The 17,297-nt window shown below is 37.6% G+C and overlaps 1 protein-coding gene across 1 annotated transcript in view; it reads right to left on the bottom strand.

Annotated features, from left to right (window-relative positions):
• The window catches only part of LOC128645668 (uncharacterized), a 305,492-nt gene extending 289,143 nt beyond the window's left edge, over window positions 1-16,349 (bottom strand). Inside the window, exon 1 of the mRNA XM_053698821.1 lies at window positions 16,275-16,349. The gene's annotated coding sequence lies outside the window, so the exon portion shown is untranslated. The remainder of the gene's footprint in view (window positions 1-16,274) is intronic.
• Between the last annotated feature and the right edge of the window lie 948 nt (window positions 16,350-17,297).

Below are 17,297 nucleotides of genomic sequence, written 5' to 3'. Positions count from 1 at the left end.
GTGACATTCGAAAACTGTAAATAACATTCGATTTTCAAATTTTTAAGAATATTCGTTCTTATCAACATTCGGATTTAGAATTCGAATTTCGGTAATAACATTCGTTCTACATTCGAAATTCGAAAATTTACACATTCACCCATCCCTAGTCAGGACAATTGTCAGGGAGAATTCACCATTTTGATATTGCATATTAATCACGTGTCTGTGTTATATTATATAGGCGTACAATTGATCCTGTGTATTTACTTATATATTCAGGTACACATATACATATATATATATATATATATATATATATATATATATATATAATTATTAATCAGTATTAATATGTAGCTATTTACTAGTGTTGCTTGTCAGTATCTAATTGCTTATAGTGAAGTTTTTGTACTTTAACAAAATAATTCATATTTAGTTATTATGATATTCAAGATCCCAACATAGCTACATGATTCCTATCATTATATTATTGGTATAAATATCCACAAATATTCCCATGTTATTCATTCATGGGCCCAGTAAGTCTCTTAGTCTATAAACATTAGTGGGGTTTAACCTTGGTTAACGGTCAAACAGAGATACTGGGGCATATTTATCAAGCTCCGTTTGGAACTTGATACCCCGTGTTTTGGGTGAGCCTTCCGGTCTAAAGACCGCTGCTCCATAACCTGTCCACCTGCTCTGAGGCGGCGGACAGACATCTCCAGAAATCAACCTGATCAAATACGATCGGGTTGATTGACACCCCTGCTAGCGGCCGATTGGCCGCAAATCTGCAGGGGGCTGCATTGCACCAGCAGTTCACAAGAACTGCTGGTGCAATGATTAATGCCAACAGTGTATGCAATATCGGATCATGTTCTCTCGCACAATGATAATTCGGCCCCACTGACTTATTTTTCAGAAAATATTTACAAAATACATATTTGTCTATTATAGCTTAGTGATGAGTGCCATCTTCTGAACGAAAAAATATTCTGACTGCTAAATCTTAGCTCATTAACAAAATTGTAATAAATCTCTACTTAGTGTTAGCCAATCATTTATGTGAACCTAACCTTATCAGTTGGGGTGGAGTTAAAAGATTTCCATAAAATACACACTCACCCACAAAGGGGGGGGGGGGGCAAGGGGACACAAGCAGACAGCACAAGGGGCCACACTGAGCATGCATGATGACCACACCCTGTCCAGAGGAGATGGGAGGCTAAGCTAACCAGACAGACAAGTCAGGATAATGGTGATAGAGAGTCCAGGGGTAACCTAAAAAGTTATTTTAACATTGAACCCTAGTGAAGGATCCTACAGTATTGATAAGTATGAAACAAAAATATATATAAAACAGTTTTGTTAATATGATTTATGCTCTTTACATTTACATTCAAAGTTTTCTTATTTAATCAGGTGAGTTAATTAATTCTGGTTGCCCTTTATAGTCACAAATTTCTGTTAACCTGGTCTTATCTGTCGACAATAAAACTGAGTCAATCAGGAATCTGGTAATAATATAATTTTATTATGGTTTGCCATGATTATTAGCTTACCTGATTTTTGCCAGCTACGCTGAGAGTTTAAATAACAAACGTGTCTGTTTCTCTATTATACATGCAAGCTACTGCAAATAAAATAACTTAGCAATTGTTTACATTAGTTCTAACCTGATGATATATGCCTATTGATTTGCTTTAATCAAATATTGCTTATTATTTCTAATAACTATTTTAATAAACTATCACCTAGATTACGAGTTTTGCATTAACAGGGGTGCAGTACTAACCAGCAGTTTAAACTCACCGCTCACTTGCAGACAATGCTGGTATTACGGGTTTTTAGAAACCCGGCGTTAGCCGCAAAAAAGTGAGCAAAGAGCAAAATTTAGCTCCACATCTCACCTCAATACCAGCGCTGCTTACGTTAGCGGTGAGCTGCTAAAAGTGCTTGTGCACGATTTTCCCATAGGAATCAATGGGGGAGAGCAGGCTGAAAAAAAAGCTAACACCTGCAAAAAAGCAGCGTTCAGCTCCTAACGCAGCCCCATTGATTCCTATAGGGAAATAAAAGTTATGTCTATGCCTACCACCCTAACCTAAACCCTGATCTAAACACCCCTAATCTTACACTTATTAACCCCTTATCTGCCACCCCTGCATTATATTATTAACCCCTAATCTGCTGCTCCGTACACCGCCGCCACCTACATTATACTTATGAACCCCTAATCTGCTGCCCCCAACATCACTGAACCCTACATTATATTTATTTACCCCTAATCTACCGCCCCCAATGTCGCCACAACCTAACTACATTTATTAACCCATAATCTGCCGCCCCCAACGTCGCCACCACTATAATAAAGTTATTAACCCCTAAATCTAAGTCTAACCCTAACCCTAACACCCCCTAACAAATATAATTACAATAAATCTAAATAAAATTACTACAATTCACTAAATTATTCCTATTTAAAACTAAATACTTACCTATAAAATAAACCCTAAGCTAGCTATAATATAACTAATAGTTACAATGTAGCTAGCTTAGGGCTTATTTTTATTTTACAGGCAACTCTGTATTTATTTTAGCAAGGTACAATAGTTATTAAATAGTTATTAACTATTTAATAACTACCTAGTTAAAATAAAGACAAATTTATCTGTAAAATCAAACCTAACCAAAGTTACAATTACACCTAACACTACCCTACAATTAACCCCTTAATGACAACTGACGTACCAGGTACATCATGCATTAACAACCAGTTAATGACAATAGACGTACCTGGTACGTCAGTTGTCTAAGAGAGTGCTGGAAGCGATTGCAATCGCTTCCAGCAGCTCTCAGGGTATTGCAGTGATGCCTCCATATGGAGGCATCCTGCAATACCTTTTCAGAAGACTCCGATGCAGAGAGAGCCACTCTGTGGCCCTCTCTGCACCGGTAGCGATGGTGCCGGTTCGTTGGTGGGTGGGAGCATAACAGGGAGGCGGGTGGGCGGCCCATCGCTACCCGGCATCCGGTTCCTGTAAGTGCAATGTGCACGCCGGGTGCCGGGAGCGTGCGGGGCCGCGCGTGCTTGCACGGGGGGCGTGCGGGTGCGCGCACGGGGGGGGGGGCGTGCGCGTGCGCGTGCGCGATTAGCTGGCCACTGACACCAATGAGCAGGGAAGAGGGGGGAAAAAAGAATTAAAAAAAATAAATATATAAGGATCTGGGAGGGGGTTGGGGTATTGTGGGGGGCTGCTACACTACAGAAAACATTAAAAAATTGCAAAAAAGATAAAAAAAAAAACACTTGTTTTGGGGGCAAATTGGGTACTGGCAGACAGCTGCCAGTACCCAAGATGGCGGCAATTAGGTAGGGGAGAGGGTTAAAGAGCTGGGGGGGGGGGGATCATGGAGGTTGGGGCTAAGGCAGGGGTCCATCACAGCTAAAACATTTTATTTTTTTTTATTAAAAAAAAGAAAAACTCCTTTTATTTAGTACTGGCAGACTTTCTGCCAGTACTTAAGATGGCGGGGACAATTGTGGGGTGGGGAGGGAAGATAACTGTTTGGGAGGGATCAGGGGGTGGGATGTGTCAGGTGGGAGGCTGATCTCTACCCTAAAGCTAAAATTAACCCTGCAAGCTCCCTACAACCTACCTAATTAACCCCTTCACTGCTGGGCATAATTTACGTGTGGTGCGCAGCAGCATTTAGTGGCCTTCTAATTACCAAAAAGCAATGCCAAAGCCATATAAGTCTGCTATTTCTGAACAAAGGGGATCCCAAAGAAGCATTTACAACCATTTGTGCCTTAATTGCAGAAGCTGTTTGTAAATAATTTCAGTGGGAAACCTAAAGTTTGTGACAAAATTTGTGAAAAAGTGAACTTTTTTTTTTATTTGATGACATTTGGCGGTGAAATGGTGGCATGAAATATACCAAAATGGGCCTAGATCAATACTTTGGGTTGTCTTCTAAAAAAAAAATATATACATGTCAAGGGATATTCAGGTATTCCTGACAGATATCAGGGTTCCAATGTAACTAGCGCTAATTTTGAAAAAAAGTTGTTTGGAAATAGCAAAGTGCTACTTGTATTTATGGCCCTATAACTTGCAAAAAAAGTAAAGAACATGTAAACATTGGGTATTTCTAAACTCAGGACAAAATTTAGAAACTATTTAGCATAGGTGTTTTTTGGTGATTGTAGATGTGTAACAGATTTTGGGGGTCAAAGTTAGAAAAAGTGTGTTTTTTTCAATTTTTTCCTCATATTTTATATTTTTTTATAGGAAATTATAAGATATGATGAAAATAATGGTATCCTTAGAAAGTCCATTTAATGGCGAGAAAAACGGTATATAATATGTGTGGGTACAGTAAATGAGTAAGAGGGAAATTACAGCTAAACACAAACACCGCAGAAATGTAAAAATAGCCATTGTCATTAAGGGTAAGAAAATTGAAAAATGGTCCGGTCATTAAGGGGTTAAATTAATTACCTAAACTAAATACAATTAATTACAATTTAAAAAAAAATATCTAAAGTACGGAAAAAAAAATACTAAATTTCAGAAAATAATAAAATAATTACAAGAATTTTAAACTAATTACACCTACTCTAATCCCCCTAACAAAATAAAAAAGCCCCCCAAAATAAAAAGCCCTACCCTACACTAAATTACAAACAGCCCTTAAAAGGGCCTTTTGCGGGGCATTGCCCCAAAGTAATCAGCTCTTTTACCTGTAAAAAAAAATACAGTACCCCCAACATTAAAACCCACCACCCACACAACCAACCCTACTCTAAAACCCACCCAATACCCCCTTAAAAACCCTAACACTAACCCCTTGAAGATCACCTTACCATGAGACGTCTTCACCCAACCAGGTCCTCCAGACGGGTAGAAGTTTTCATCCAGTCGGCATCTTCTATTTTCATCCATCCGTCACGGAGCGGCTCCATCTTCAAGACATCTGACGCGGAGCACCCTTTTCTTCCGATGACTAAAGACGAATGAAGGTTCCTTTAAGTCCAAGATGGCGTCCCTTCAATTCCGATTGGCTGATAGAATTCTATCAGTCAATCGGAATTAAGGTAGGAAAAATCCTATTGGCTGATGCAATCAGCCAATAGGATTGAAGTTCAATCCTATTGGCTGATCCAATCAGCCAATAGAATGTGAGCTCAATCCTATTGGCTGATTGCATCAACCAATAGGATTTTTCCTACCTTAATTCCGATTGGCTGATAGAATTCTATCAGCCAATCGGAATTGAAGGGACACCATCTTGGATGACGTCACTTAAAGGAACCTTCATTCGCCTTTAGTCGTCGGAAGAAGAGGATGCTCCGTGTCAGATGTCTTGAAGATGGATCCGCTCCGCGCCGGATGGATGAAGATAGAAGATGCCATCTGGATGAAGACTTCTGCCCGTCTGTAGGACCTCTTCTGCCCGGCTTGGATGAAGACTTCTGCCCATCTGGAGGACCACTTCTACCCGGTTAGGTGAAGATGTCTCACGGTAGGGTGATCTTCATTGGGTTAGTGTTAGGTTTTTTTTTAATGGGGTATTGGGTGGGTTTTAGAGTAGGGTTGGTTGTGTGGGTGGTGGGTTTTAATGTTGGGGGGAATCGTATTTTTTTTTTACAGGTAAAAGAGCTGACACTTAATTTAGTGTAGGGTAGGGCTTTTTTTATTTTGGGGGGCTTTTTTATTTTGTTAGGGGGATTAGAGTAGGTGTGATTAGTTTAAAATACTTGTAATTATTTTATTATTTTCTGTAATTTAGTGGGGTTTTTTTTCGTACTTTAGATATTTTTTTACATTGTAATTAATTGTATTTAGTTTAGGTAATTAATTTAATTATAGTGTAGTGTTAGGTGTAGTTGTAACTTAGGTTAGGCTTTATTTTACAAGTAAATTTGTCTTTATTTTAACTAGGTAGTTATTAAATAGTTAATAACAATTTAATAACTATTGTACCTAGTTAAAATAAATACAAAGTTGCCTGTAAAATAAACATAAACCCTAACCTTCTACATTGTAACTATTTGTTATATTGTAGCTAGCTTAGGGTTTATTTTATAGGTAAGTATTTAGTTTTAAACAGGAATAATTTAGCTAATTATAGTAATTTTATTTAGATTTATTGTAATTATATGTAAGTTAGGGGGGGTTAGGGTTAGATTTAGGGGCTAATACATTTAATATAGTGGTGGCAACGTTGGTGGCAGCAGATTAGGGGTTAATAAATGTAGGTAGGTGTCGGCGATGTTAGGGCCGGCAGATTAGGGGTTAATAATATTTAAATAGTGTTTGCGATGCAGGAGTGCGGCGTTTTAGGGGTTAATATGTTTATTATAGTGGCGGCGATATCCAGTTCAGCAGATTAGGTGTTAAAAATTAATTTTAGTGTTTGCGATGTAGGGGGCCTCGGTTTGGGGGTTGATAGGTAGTTTATGGGTTTTAGTGTACTTTTTAGCACTTTCGTTAAAAGTTTTATGCTACGGCGTTGTAGTGTAAAACTCTTAACTACTGACTTTAAAATGTGGTACCAGGCTTTACAGGAGAGGGTCTACTGCTCACTTTTGGTTAGACTCATAATACCGGCATTATGCAAGTCCCATTGAAAATATAGGATACGCAATTGACGTAAGTGGATTTGCGGTATTTCCGAGTCTGGCCAAGAAAGTGAGCGGTACACCTGTACCTGCAAAACTCATAATATCAGTGGGCGTCAAAAAGCAGCATTGGGACCTCTCAACGCTGCTTTTTAACCCTAATGCAAAACTCGTAATCTAGGTGTATGTTTGCTTAGTGATCTGGTCTCAGTTTAATTAATAGACAATATAACGAAAATGGATAGGGTACAGCGCTAGACCAAACCTACTCAGCCTCACTATGGTGATTGTCTCCTCCCTAGACAATTCAAAAAATATAAATCATAAAAACAATGGATATAGAAGGCGCTAAAAAGCTGTAGGATTTATAGATATAAAATCTCACTTATGTGTATAAGTCTCACTTATGTGTATAAAGTATCGATGTCACCTTTATATAATGTAGATAAATGAGCCAGTACTAATATAAAAACGAAATCGTTATTTTAATCAATATAAAATTCAATAAAGTTCAATATAAAGTTCAATAAAAATCAAACTCATCGATGGTTAATCAGAAAAACAGATAAAAAATACAAAAGTCACATATACCGCTAAGACATATATATGTTAAAACCGGTTCAACATTCACACTAATCATTCAACATTACAATCTCTCGAATGCAAAGACACAGTGTTCAGCTGTTTTATGAATGCCAATCTCACATTTGTTCAGCTGTTACTGTCTCTTATGGGGATCCCCAAATAAGATCCAGAATGTCAATGTGGGCTAGATTAATTACAAATTCTCCAACATAAGTCACTTGTATGTGTGCCCCCAAATGTCAGCAAACTCCTTATACCTTCAGTTGCTTTCTTTTCAATGCGGCTCTAGAACACAAGGTGGTATATTATCTTCCCTTGCCACTGTATTAGTGGTAAAGACAGTCAGTAATACTGAACGGAGCCCCGAGGCTCTCTTACCTCCTTCAAGTGTCTATTAGTCGGCCTCCTCACCTGACCCGACACTACGGCTGCTCCTTCGATTCTAGGTATGCAAAATCCTGTGAGTGACGTCACCCGGTTTCCGGATCCTAGGTGACCACTTGCGCAAGTGATTTTCACGATTGTATCCAAACAAATCTCTGCACTTCAGTACACCAGGGTACGCAGAGTTCAGCTCAGCTGTAAATGTCAAACAGCCCACAAATCGATGGCAGGTAAGTCCTCTACGCGTTTCAACCCCTTTCTGGGTCTTTTTCAAGATACCACTTCCTGCACCTCTGTCCTTAAATCCCCTCTCTATACAGGTGATTTGCTGTTGCTCCAGTACCTGTCCTGTAGGTACGTACTTCCTCACAATCTCCTCAGCTCAGCAGAGTAAGTTCTGTGTAAAAAGTTATACTCATACTCAGTATAACTTTTTACACAGAACTTACTCTGCTGAGCTGAGGAGATTGTGAGGAAGTACGTACCTACAGGACAGGTACTGGAGCAACAGCAAATCACCTGTATAGAGAGGGGATTTAAGGACAGAGGTTGCAGGAAGTGGTATCTTGAAAAAAGACCCAGAAAGGGGTTGAAAAGCGTAGAGGACTTACCTGCCATCGATTGTGGGCTGTTTGACATTTACAGCTGAGCTGAACTCTGCGTACCCTGGTGTACTGAAGTGCAGAGTTTTTTTTGGATACAACCGTGAAAATCACTTGCGCAAGTGGTCACCTAGGATCCAGAAACCGGGTGACGTCACTCACGGGATTTTGCATTCCTAGAATCGAAGGAGCAGCCGTAGTGTCGGGTCAGGTGAGGAGGCCGACTAATAGACAATTGAAGGAGCTAAGAGAGCCTCCGGGCTCCGTTCAGTATTACTGACTGTATTTACCACTAATACAGCGGCAAGGGAAGGAAATATACCACCTTGTGTTCTAGAGCCGCATTGAAAAGAAAGTGACTGAAGGTATAAGGAGTTTGCTTACATTTGGGGTCACACATACAAGTGACTTTTGTTGGAGAATTTGTAATTAATCTAGCCCACATTGACATTATGGATCTTATTTGGGGATCCCCATAAGAGACAGTAACAGCTGAACATATGTGAGATTGGCATTCATAAAGCAGCTGAACACTGTGTCTTTGAATTCGAGAGATTGTAATGTTGAATTATTAGTGTGAATGTTGAACCGGTTTTAACATATATATGTCTTAGCGGTATATGTGACTTTTGTATTTTTTATCTGTTTTTCTGATTAACCATCGATGAGTTTGATTTTTATTGAACTTTATATTGAACTTTATTGAATTTTATATTGATTAAAATAACGATTTCGTTTTTATATTAGTACTGGCTCATTTATCTACATTATATAAAGGTGACATCGATACTTTATACACATAAGTGAGACTTATACACATAAGTGAGATTTTATATCTATAAATCCTACAGCTTTTTAGCGCCTTCCATATCCATTGTTTTTAATTAATAGACAAATCAGAACTAAAAAGATGCAGGTTTATATGTATTATCCTTTGTAAATGATATAATCTAGAGTGTTATTAAATTACACACATTGCCCCTGCAAAGTTTTTCCGAATTTGAATGTTAGAACAAATGTTATTACCGAAAATTTTTAATTATAAATCGGAATGTTGATAAGAACGAATATTCTTAAAAATTCTATAATCGAATGCTAATACAGTTTTCGAATGTCCTTTTCGAATTCAAATGTTTATAATTAGATTGAATGTCCACAATCGAAATTTCTAATTTAACATTCTATTTATTTAACAAATACTATTCAGAAGTTCAATAGTTCATGTGGTAGGGAATCTAGTAAATTGATACATAATAGATACAAATATATAATTTTGAATGTTTCTATATAGCATATTGCATAATTTGAATATTACATTTAAAGAAAGCATTAGAAATACTATTACAAATATAAATTCAAATTTTTCTAAACTAATATTTTCGAATGTAATCGTAAAATTTGAAACCGAACATTCGAAAATCGAATGTTAGAATGTTATATAAACATTCAAAATTCGATTTGAATGAACGAACGTGTTAAAATTAGTTTCATTTTTTTAATGTTGCGAAACATTCGCCCATCCCTAGTCTTAACACATAATGCACTTTGTGGGTACACTACTGAAATAATAATTATAATAATGATAATAATAATGTTCACAACATGTATTGGGCAGATACAATTTCAGAGAACAAATGCATAAAAAAGGATACTGGTAAAACCATTCAAATTACTCTTTGATCTCTCTAAGAGTAATGGGGGAAACCAGACGTGGACTCTGTGCACACATGCCCTTAGAGAGACACAACTGCACCTCACTGACAAGGCTCACAGAAGGCCGAAACGATCATCTGGGGTTGTTGTTTCTCTTGTTCAGAGAAGAATTGCCTGGTATTTCGGTGCTGGACTGTCATTGTACCACTTATCTGCTCCAATATATTTTTTCTCTGTGAAAATGCATACGCCTAGATTTAGAGTTTGGCGGCCAAAGGGGTGCGTTAGCTACGCGTGCTTTTTTTCCCCCGCACCTTTTAAATACCGCTGGTATTTAGAGTTCACAGAATGGCTGGGTTTTCAGTGCGTTAGGCTCCAAAAAGGGAGCGTAGAGCATAATTTAACGCCACTGCAACTCTAGATACCAGCGGTGCTTACGGACACGGCCAGCTTCAAAAACGTGCTCGTGCACGATATCCCCATAGAAAACAATGGGGCAGTTTGAGCTGAAAAAAAACCTAACACCTGCAAAAAAGCAGCGTTCAGCTCTTAACGCAGCCCCATTGTTTTTTATGGGGAAACACTTCCTACGTCTGCACCTAACATTCTAACATGTACCCCGAGTCTAAACACCCCTAACCTTACACTTATTAACCCCTATTCTGCCGCCCCCGCTATCGCTGACCCCTGCATATTATTATTAACCCCTAATCTGCCGCTCCCTACACCGCCGCAACATACATTATAGTTATGTACCCCTAATCTGCTGCCCCTAACACCGCCGACCCCTATATTATATTTATTAACCCCTAATCTGCCCCCCACAACGTCGCCTCCACCTGCCTACACTTATTAACCCCTAATCTGCCGAGCGGACCGCACCGCTACTATAATAAAGTTATTAACCCCTAATCCGCCTCACTCCAGCCTCAATAACCCTATAATAAATAGTATTAACCCCTAATCTGCCCTACCGAACATCGCCGACACCTAACTTCAATTATTAACCCCTAATCTGCCGACCGAATCTCGCCGCTACTGTAATAAATGGATTAACCCCTAAAGCTAAGTCTAACCTTAACACTAACACCCCCCTAAGTTAAATATAATTTTATTCTAATGAAATAAATTAACTCTTATTAAATAAATTATTCCTATTTAAAGCTAAATACTTACCTGTAAAATAAACCCTAATATAGCTACAATATAAATTATAATTACATTGTAGCTATTTTAGGATTAATATTTATTTTACAGGCAACTATGTAATTATTTTAACCAGGTACAATAGCTATTAAATGGTTAATAACTATTTAATAGCTAAAATAGTTAAAATAATTACAAAATTACCTGTAAAATAAATCCTAACCTAAGTTACAATTAAACCTAACACTACACTATCAATAAATTAATTAAATAAAATACCTACAATTACCTACAATTAAACCTAACACTACACTATCAATAAATTAATTAAATAAACTACCTACAATTAACTACAATGAAATAAACTAAAGTACAAAAAATAAAAAAGAACTAAGTTACAAAAAATAAAAAAATATTTACCAACATTACAAAAATATTACAATAATTTTAAACTAATTACACCTACTCTAAGCCCCATAATAAAATAACAAAGACCCCCAAAATAAAAAAATGCCCTACCCTATTCTAAATTAAAAAAGGTCAAAGCTCTTTTACCTTACCAGCCCTGAAAAGGGCCCTTTGCGGGGCATGCCCCAAAGAATTCAGCTCTTTTGCCTGTAAAAAAAACACATACAATACCCCCCCCAACATTACAACCCACCACCCACATACCCCTAATCTAACCCAAACCCCCCTTAAATAAACCTAACACTAAGCCCCTGAAGATCTCCCTACCTTGTCTTCACCATGCCAGGTTCACCGATAGGTCCAGAAGAGGGTCCAAAGTCTTGATCCAAGCCCAAGCGGGGGGCTGAAGAGTGACGTCCATCCTCGGGCTGAAGTCTGGATCCAAGCGGCGGCTGAAGAAATCCATCATCGGGCTGAAGTCTGGATCCAAGCGGCGGCTGAAGAAGTCCATCATCGGGATGAAGTCTTCTATGAAGCAGCATCTTCAATCTTCTTTCTTCCGGAGCCATCATCTTCCAGCCGACGCAGAGCCATCCTTCTTCACCGACGGACTAACGACGCATGAAGGTTCCATTAAGGGACGTCATCCAAGATGGCGTCCCTCGAATTCCGATTGGCTGATAGGATTCTATCAGCCAATCGGAATTAAGGTAGGAAAATTCTGATTGGCTGATGGAATCAGCCAATCAGATTCAAGTTCAATCCGATTGGCTGATCCAATCAGCCAATCAGATTGAGCTCGCATTCTATTGGCTGATCGGAACAGCCAATAGAATGCGAGCTCAATCTGATTTAAGGGGGGTTTGGGTTAGATTAGGGGTATGTGGGTGGTGGGTTGTAATGTTGTGGAGGGGGGTATTGTATGTGTTTTTTTTACAGGCAAAAGAGCTGAATTCTTTGGGGCATGCCCCGCAAAGGGCCCTGTTCAGGGCTGGTAAGGTAAAAGAGCTTTGAACTTTTTTAATTTAGAATAGGGTAGGGCATTTTTTTATTTTGGGGGGCTTTGTTATTTTATTAGGGGGCTTAGAGTAGGTGTAATTAGTTTAAAATTGTTGTAATATTTTTCTAATGTTTGTAAATATTTTTTTATTTTTTGTAACTTGGTTCTTTTTTATTTTTTGTACTTGAGTTAGTTTATTTAATTGTAGTTATTTGTAGGTATTTTATTTATTTAATTTATTGATAGTGTAGTGTTAGGTTTAATTGTAGATAATTGTAGGTATTTAATTTAATTTATTTATTGATTGTGTAGTGTTAGGTTTAATTGTAACTTAGGTTAGGATTTATTTTACAGGTAATTTTGTAATTATTTTAACTAGGTAACTATTAAATAGTTCTTAACTATTTAATAGCTATTGTACCTGGTTAAAATAAATACAAAGTTGCCTGTAAAATAAATATTAATCCTAAAATAGCTACAATATAATTATAATTTATATTGTAGCTATATTAGGGTTTATTTTACAGGTAAGTATTTAGCTTTAAATAGGAATAATTTATTTAATAAGAGTTAATTTATTTCGTTAGATAAAAATTATATTTAATTTAGGGGGGTGTAAGGGTTAGGGTTAGAGTTAGCTTTAGGGGTTAAAAAATTTATTAGAGTAGCGGTGAGCTCCGATCGGCAGATTAGGGGTTAATACTTGAAGTTAGGTGTCAGCGATGTTAGGGAGGGCAGATTAGGGGTTAATACTATTTATTATAGGGTTAGTGAGGCGGGAGTGAGGCGGATTAGGGGTTAATAACTTTATTATAGTAGCGGTGCGGTCCGCTCGGCAGATTAGGGGTTAATAAGTGTAGGCAGGTGGAGGCGACGTTGAGGGGGCAGATTAGGGGTTAATAAATATAATATAGGGGTCGGCGGTGTTAGGCGCAGCAGATTAGGTGTACATAGCTATAATGTAGGTGGCAGCGGTGTACGGAGCGGCAGATTGGGGTTAATAATAATATGCAGGGGTCAGCGATAGCGGGGGCGGCAGATTAGGGGTTAATAAATATAATATAGGGGTCGGCGGTGCTAGGGGCAGCAGATTAGGGGTTCATAGGGATAATGTAGGTGGCAGCGGTGTGCAGTCGGCAGATTAGGGGTTAAAAAAATGTAATATAGTGGCGGCGATGTGGGGGGGCCTCGGTTTAGGTGTACATAGGTAGTTTATGGGTGTTAGTGTACTTTAGAGCACAGTAGTTAAGAGCTTTATAAACCGGCGTTAGCCCAGAAAGCTCTTAACTACTGACTTTTTTCTGCGGCTGGAGTCTTGTCGTTAGAATTCTAACGCTCACTTCAGCCACGACTCTAAATACCGGCATTAGAAAGAGCCCATTGAAAAGATAGGATACGCAATTGACGTAAGGGGATCTGCGGTATGGAAAAGTCGTGGCTGGAAAGTGAGCGTTAGACCCTTACCTACAAGACTCTAAATACCAGCGGTAGCCCAAAACCAGCGTAAGGAGCCTCTAACGCTGGTTTTGATGGCTACCGCCAAACTCTAGGCCATAGTGTGCTAAAAGAGTGGAAATAAACAGGCATGGAAGTTATTCTAGCTTTTGTTCTATCTCAGGAGTGCGTCCCTCTCTCTTCTGCTAAGTATAGCTAACCCTACATCTGACCTCTTGAGAAAGTCAATAGAAGGTACTTACTTGCAAGGAGAAACCAAGGATGTAATGTGACAGGGCTGCATGTGAAATACACAGAGGCAATTCACTTACCCTCTCTCCAATTTAACAGGCAGCACAGCCAGATGTCACATGACCACACTAGGTGTAACTGTAGCAAGGAGGAGGGCTTTGGTTCAAGAAAGTTTTTTTGTTTGTGTATAACTAAGTAGCAGCAGCCACAAGTGTGAATTACAGTTGCTACATTTCCAGGTATGAGCTCACATTCTATTGGCTGATTAGATCAGCCAATAGGATGAAAGCTCAATCCTATTGGCTGATTTCAACAGTCAATAGGATTTTTTCAACCTTAATTCCGATTGGCTGATAGAATTCTATCAGCCAATCAGAATCTAAGGGACACCATCTTGGATGATGTCATTTAAAGGAACCTTCATTCCGAAGAAGACGTTGTAAGAAGAGGATGCTCTGCGTCAGATGTCTGGAAGATGGAGCCGCTACACGCCGGATGGATGAAGATAGAAAAAGCTGTCTGGGTGAAGACTTCTGCGGGCTTGGATGAAGACTTCTGCTAGCTTTGATGAGGACTTCTCCCGGCTTCTTTGAGGATGGATGTTGGATCTTCAAAACTGTAAGTGGATCTTCAGGGGTTAGTGTTAGGATTTTTTAAGGGTTTACTGGGTGGGTTTTATTTTTAGTTTAGGGGTTTGGGCCACAATAGAGCTAAATGACCTTTTAAGGGCAATGCCCATCCAAATGCCCTTTTCAGGGCAATGGGGAGCTTAGGTTTTTTTTAGTTAGGTTTTTATTTGGGGCGGTTGGTTATGTGGGTGGTGGGTTTTACTGTTGGGGGTGTTTGTATTTTTTTACAGGTAAAAGAGCTGATTTCTTTGGGGAAATGCCCAGCAAAAGGCCCTTTTAAGGGCTATTTGTAGTTTATTGTAGGTTAGGTTTTTTTTTATTTTGGGGGGGCTTTTTTATTTTCATAGGGCTCTTTGATTAGGTGTAATTAGTTTAAATCTTTGATAATTTCTTTTTTATTTTGTTTAACTTAGTGTTTATTTTTTTTGTAACTTAGTGTTTGTTATTTTTTGTAACTTAGTTGTTAGTTTTTTGTAACTTTGTAAATTTTTATTGTAGATTTAATTTATTTGAGTAGGGTTAGGTGTTTAAATATGTAATATAGTTAATTTAATTTGTAGTTTAATGTAGTTTTACTATAATAGTTAGGGTAGATTAATTATTAGTTTAATATAGTTTAATGTAAGTTTAATATAATATTTATGGTAGATTAATTATTAGTTTAATATAGTTTAATGTAATTTTAGTATAACAGTTAGGGTAGGTTAATTATTAGTTTAATATAGTTTAATTTAATTTTAGTATAACACTTAGGGTAGATTAATTATTAGTTTAATATAGTTTAATTTAAATTAAAAGGTAAGTTTAAATTTATTATAAGATAGGGATGAGTTAATATTTAATATAAAGTTAGCGGGAGGTTAGGTTTAGGGGTTAATAGGTTAATTTAGTTTTTTGTGATGTGGGGGGCTGGCGGTTTAGGGGTTAATAGTTTTAGTAAGTGGTAGTTATGTGGGAGGCCAGGGGTTTAGAGGTTACATTTATTTAGTTGCGGTGGGCTCCGGGAGCGGCAGTTTAGGGGTTAATAACTTTATTTATTTGCAGAGGGATCCGGGAGCAGCGGTTTAGGGGTTAATAACTTTATTTAGTTGCGGAGGGGTCCGGGAGCGGCGGGATAGGGGTTAAACATTTTTGGTGCGTGGCTTTTTGACAGCTTTCTTTATAAATATGGAGAGTATATTCAGGTCCGCGGCAGCGATGTTAGGCGAGCGTATTGGTGCCGTCAAATGCAATTAAGTTGACGGCTTGATAAGTAGACCTCTATGTGGGTACACTACTGAAATAATAATAATAATAAGAATAATATTCACACTATGTATTGGGCAGATACAATTTCAGAGAACAAATACATAAAAAAGGATACTGGTAAAACCAAGATATCAATAAACATTTAAATTTATAGATTTTAATTCACAGATAGTTTTTTTTTTTTTTAAAGTCTGACTTTTCCTGACCTGAAGAAATTAGCAAAGATTTGTCTTACTGCTGGACACTAAAGAGTGACAGAGACACACACAGAGGGCATGGATTATCAAAAATAACTGAGAAAGTCAATAGAAGGTACTTACTTGCAAGGAGAAACCAATGATGTAATGTGACAGGGCTGCATGTGAAATACACAGAGGCAATTCACTCACCTCTCCAATTTAACAGGCAGCACAGCCAAATGTCACATGACCACACTAGGAGGAGGGCTTTGGTTCAAGAAAGTTTTTTTTTGTATAACTAAGTAGCAGCAGCCACAAGTGTGAATTACAGTTGCTACATTTCCATATATGACTTGAGTTCTGTGCACTCTGTATTCAGTGCTCTCAACATACAGCATACAACTAACTCTTCTAGAAAGGCAAACATAAGCAAATGTAATAAAACATTGCATTGATATGTGCTATGTAGGGACCAAGAAATATTAAAATAATTTTCCAGTGTAATGTGCCAATGGGGCTAATTTGCTAGAAGTGCATATGAAATGTATGAAGCTCAAAACACTATAAAGTTTATTTACTAGTTTCTTAAACCACTATTTCCAGTACTAGTTTTATTAATACAATGTTATAATCATGATTATTTATTTGATAATAATGAAATAATAACATTTTTTTTTTCTGTTCATAAAAACATTTGTGTAAAGAAAACCATAATTAAGAGTTGTTGCTGCATGAAATAAGCACTTGATCTGTGCAAGAGACAGTGTTAGATTTATGTTTTGCTCTGTATAACATGCTCTTTATCCTTCATTGTATCTGCTTTTGTATATTGTGCACTAAATTATCAAATTACAAGTGGCTATTTATTTGTGGTAGCAATTAGCGCTCAGAAAATTAATCAGAGATCTGATCTCTGGTTAATTTTCTAAAAGAGCCCCAAATGCTTTCAAAATATATATTATATATACATATATATTTTAAAACAAATATAGCATTGTTTAAAAAAAACAAAACAAACAACTGAACTAGGAAGTTTTAGGGGGCTAAAGTTGGTTAGAGTGGGGTGTTAGAAAAAAAAAAAACAGCACTGAAAAGTGCCTTTACATTGCAGTCTATGGGAACTGTGGGTTCCCAGTACATATATATGTATATGCTTATATACAT

This window comes from Bombina bombina, chromosome 1 (assembly GCF_027579735.1).
Source record: "Bombina bombina isolate aBomBom1 chromosome 1, aBomBom1.pri, whole genome shotgun sequence".
Classification (NCBI taxonomy): domain Eukaryota; kingdom Metazoa; phylum Chordata; class Amphibia; order Anura; family Bombinatoridae; genus Bombina; species Bombina bombina.
This window is presented reverse-complemented; position numbering and strand designations above follow the sequence as displayed.